Source organism: Chrysochloris asiatica, unplaced genomic scaffold (assembly GCF_000296735.1).
Source record: "Chrysochloris asiatica unplaced genomic scaffold, ChrAsi1.0 scaffold00018, whole genome shotgun sequence".
Classification (NCBI taxonomy): Eukaryota; Metazoa; Chordata; class Mammalia; order Afrosoricida; family Chrysochloridae; genus Chrysochloris; species Chrysochloris asiatica.
The window spans coordinates 31,968,941-31,973,813 of record NW_006408536.1 but is presented as its reverse complement, the minus strand read 5'-3'; the positions used below and the strand labels follow the sequence as shown (position 1 = coordinate 31,973,813).

The 4,873-nt window shown below is 42.7% G+C and overlaps 1 pseudogene; it reads left to right on the top strand.

Annotated features, from left to right (window-relative positions):
• The window catches only part of LOC102836141, a 94,359-nt pseudogene that overhangs the window by 88,064 nt on the left and 1,422 nt on the right, over positions 1-4,873 (top strand).

The following is a 4,873-nucleotide window of genomic DNA, read 5'->3' as shown; positions in this document are numbered from 1 at the left end:
CTGTTGTCTCTGATGGCTGTGTTGGTGGTTGTTGTTAACTGTTGATTAGTGGTGACGGTGTTATTTTTTGCTGTTGGATGTTGACTATTGATGATTATTTTTAGTTGCTGTTGCCGGTGGTGAGATTTTTGCTATTTGCATGTTTCTGGTTGTTGGCAGTGCTGTTGGTTGCGTGTTGTTGATTGTTTTTGGTTGTTGTTACTGGTGGTGTGATTTCTGCTGCTGGATGTTGCTGGTTGTTGTCAGTGGTGTTGGTTGCGTGTTGTTGGTTGTTGATGATTGGTTTTGGCCGTTGATGCTGGTGGTGTTTGCTGTTGGTTGGATACTAGTTATTCGTTTGTGGTTGCTTGTTACTGTTCTTAGTTACCGTAGAATAAATTCCAAATTACGACGACCCCAAACACATCGAGTAGAACTTCTCCACAGCATTTCCAGGCTGTGACCTTCTAGAAGTGCGTCCTCAGGTCTCAGAGATTGACTTCCGAGGAGTCTCTGGGTAAGTTCGGACCACCAGTCAGTTAGCTAGTAGTCCAGTGCTTACCTATGTGTGCTACTCAGGAACTCCTTATGAAAGTTACAGCATGCTATATAGGCATCCACATAGAGTTACAACTTGTTCTCTATAGATAGGCTTACTGCATCCCGCAGTTGTACAAACTGACCAGCACTCAGATGTCTAATGTGTACAAATAGCAAACTACTTCAGGTAGTATGCTCAGCACTCAAAATGGACAATGAGAGATCTGACCAGGACCCTGTGATCCTGAACAGCAGCTGCAGCTAAGCCATCCCTCTACCCCTTTATGAAATCTCTCATTGCAAGGTATCCTCTTCCCCATATCACTGAGATAAGACTTGCAGGCACACCTTCCTTTACCTATGTGAGGTCAGACACAAATCCTCCAACACCCATTTTTCCCTCATGAATGAACCCACTGATCAATGAGTTCAAAATACTTGTTAAACACACTTTAATTCAACTTCTCCCCTTTCCTGAGAACACTTTCCATCAAAAGACATGGTAGAATAATTTAGGGGTCTCTTGTGAAACCAAGCATTGCAGAATGTGGTTTGCTTGTTGAGGTTGATAAGTGCAGTGGAGTCGGTCTCGACTCATAGCTACCCCGTATAGCATTTCCGAGAGGCGGCTATTGGATTTTGCTTGGGTTTAGGCTTAAATGGGAAAAGCCTTCTGCATATGTAGTTACTGTAAGACCAAAAAAGTGACCAGGATCCATCTGAGAGACTTTGGCCAACACTCAGCATAAGCCAGCAAACCAGTTTCCACAGAGTCAGGTCCAATTCATGGTGTTCCCATGTGTGTGGGGCTAGAGCTGGACTCCACGGGATTGTCAATGACTGATCTTTCCAAAGTAGATCACAATATCTTTCTTTCTTTAATATCTAACTGTACCTCTTAAATCTTTCCATGCACATATGCTGCTGGTGTTGTGAGGTTCCATTGAGTCTGTTTCAACTCACGGCAACCTTCAGTACAGCAGAATGAAACCCTGAGTGGTCCTGCGCCAGTTCCACGACTGTCTCTATGCTTACACCCATTGTTCAATGGGCACATGTGCTACCACTACAATAAAAAATGTGTCTATGTGAGGCTGGCCCAGGACCTGGTAGTGTTTCGTTCTGTTATGCATAGGGTTGCTATGAGTCAGTGCCGACTCGATGGCACCTAACAACAACAATATGTGAGGGGGACACTTCCATAAATCCACATTCTATTTCTGTATGCACTGAGAATGTTGCAGACCCTCACAACAAAAGTGTTGGAAACATAAACATCTTTTGCAAATCTAGCCACAACCTATTCACACAACACTCAGCTTTTTCTTTATTTTTTTTTCTTCTTTTTCAGCTTAAACAGCAATCCTTGGAGCCGTTTCTTCTGAACAAGATAAATGTTGTTATTCGCAAGAGGTCGAGGGTGAGTGTGACCCTCAGAAAAGAAGGCAGTGACCCAGGTAAAGATGTCTACAGCAGGGCAGAGGTTAAATTCTCAACATTTCTCATGGTGCTCTTTCCAAAAGAGATAACTCCGTAATTTTATTCCATGTTTTCATGGTAACTGTGGCCTGGGAATGAAACGTGGATTAACAGAATGTCCGTATTGGGAGCTGTGCTCTTTTAAAATCTAGATTAAATAAAACCTGAAATACATGAGGTATTTTTAATCACCGTGGTGCTGTGGGTTAATGTGCAGGACTGAAAAGTCATTTGAACTGCAAGGTCAGGGGTTCAAGCTCACCAACTGCTCGTTGGAAACCCTATACAGGGTCGCTATGGGTTGGAACCGACTCGACAGAACTTAACAACAACAACAATAGTATATGCATATAAAAGTTGGACAGTGAATAAGGAACACTACAAAAGAATCGATGCATATGAATTATGGTGTTGCAGGAGAATATTAAAAGTACCACGGATTGCCAGAAGAACAAACCAAATCTGCGTTGGAAAAATGCCCAGCCAGAATGTCCCTTAGAAGCAAGGATGACAGGACATTACTTCTTATAGTCTGGACATGTTATCAGGAGGGACCAGTCCCTGAAGAAGGACATCATGCTTGGCAAAGTGGAAGGTCAGCTAGAAAGAGGAAGACCCCCAATGAGATGGGTTGGTCCAGTGACAGAAACTGTGGCCTTAAACATAACAATGACTGTATGGATGAGTTAGCACCATGGTAACAGCAACGGGCTCAAGTGTAGCTCAAGGATGACACAAGACCACACAGTGTTTGGTGCTGTTGTACGTAGTGTTACTATGCATCGCAACCGACTCAATGGTACCTAACAACCTAGCAACTGTGGTATCAGGTTGATATGAATGACAAGGACAACGGTTCAAGCCCAGAAGCCGTTCTGCAGGAGAAAGATGAGGCTTTCTACTCCCGCAAAGATTTACAGCCTCGGAAACCCAACACAGGGTCACTATGAGTCAGAACTGACTCTATGGTGTTTAACAACAACAATATATATTTTTTTAAATCAAAAAGCTAATTCTTTGAAAGAAACTTAAACCAATAAATAAGATAAACCTTTATCTAATCCATTTGGGGTGAAAAAAAGAAAAAAGAACACAAGCAGACAAAATGCTGTAGCCCTAAGATAAACTCATGGATGTGGAAACAGGAAAGACTATGCACATTTGTAATTTTGACAGATATTGACTCAGTTCTGTATTCCAGTTTCCGTCTCCACAAGTAGCACACTCTGTCTTATTACTTCATTTTACTTTTAAACTCAATGGCCACGTGATAGAGAAAGAAAAAGCTGTCCATACTAAAAGAGAAGAGAGGCAGGTGAATGTGTGGCCCATCAAGGGTGGTTTTCAGGAGACGTGACAGGTGGAATAATGAGTGGGCCGTGCCTGGAAGAAAAGGGGCATCTTGCATTGATTGTACAGGATACCTCCAATGTCTTGCTCTTCAGAAATGTGGCTAGATCTTGTAGCTGCAGATCTGAAAGACTTTAACTATGTTCTTTTACATCTAAGGCAATGGAGGCTTAGAAACCTCAAGCAAGCTCACTCTGGTCTTGCATATTTCGTGATTTTGTTTATGGGCAGATACTCTAACATTGACTTCCCCAAAGAAAGGGCCCTTGGGTAGCACAAAAATGGGATGCCCTTTTGAAGAAGACTTTTGAGTATACTTCCAGAAATCTGTCTTAGATGAAATGCTGCTAGAATGCTCTTTAGAAGTGAAGATGGCCGAGTGTTTGTCTCCCATACTTTGAACATGTCATCGGGAGGGACCAGTCCCTGGAGAAGGACATCATGTTTAGTAAAGTGGAAGGTCACACACAACGAGATGAATTGGCAGTGGCTATACCAATGGGCTCCAACATAACAATGGTGAGAATGGTGTAGGACCAGGCAGTGGTTCCTTCTGTTATACATATAGGGTCACTATGAATGGGAACAGACTCAACAAAACATAACAATAACAACACCAATCAGAGGTTGGTGGTTTGAGCCCACCCAGTAAATCATAGAAGAAAGGGTTTATAATTTGTTTCCATAAAGATTGTTATTGTGTTGTTAGTTGGCATTGGTTAACAACAATAGCAATGAAGTATGTAATAGTATGATGGAAAAGTTTGAAATAGTGTGAAAATTACCAAAAAGGGCCACAGACACAGGAAGTAGCACACACTATTGGAGAAAATTGCACCAGTGAGTTTGTTTCATGTTGGGTTGCCACGAGCCTTTGGTTTGTAGTGAACACACTACCTTAGAAGGGCAATAAAGAAATGAACAGTGAAATGAAGTAGGTCTACAAATAGATTCTTCTGTAGAGACTCCCAGAGGAACGAGCCAGGCAACGTCTTCATTTTCCTTGGTGAGATCCATGTCATATATCTATCCACCAACTCCCCCTGCCCCCCAGAAAAGTAGGATGAAACATTTGTGTGATTTTGAGCCACAACACTTGTGATAATTTCCTTTGGTAACCACAGGGGACTCATGCAACAGGATAAAGGATTCCATTTCCCAGGCCAACCGGTCAACTAGAACATGGTGTCTCAGTAGACCCTCAGGTAAATGTGCATTGCTCAGGGAGTGGGCATTTGGGTGGGGCAAGCATTGTCTAGGGAGCTCTGTCCTTGGACAGGTAGGCAAGTCACAGCTGTTAGCTAACACAGAGCCAGCAGAATCAGAACACACAGAAAGTGGAGACACGCTCTTGTCAATGGAAAACTCAAGTTCATAGACAAGCTCAAGTCCACAGACAAACTCAACTCCACAGACAAACTCAAGCCCACAGACAAATTCAAGTCCATAGACAAGCTCAAATCCACAGACAAACTCAACTCCACAGACAAACTTAAGCCCATAGACAAATTCAAGTCCACAGATA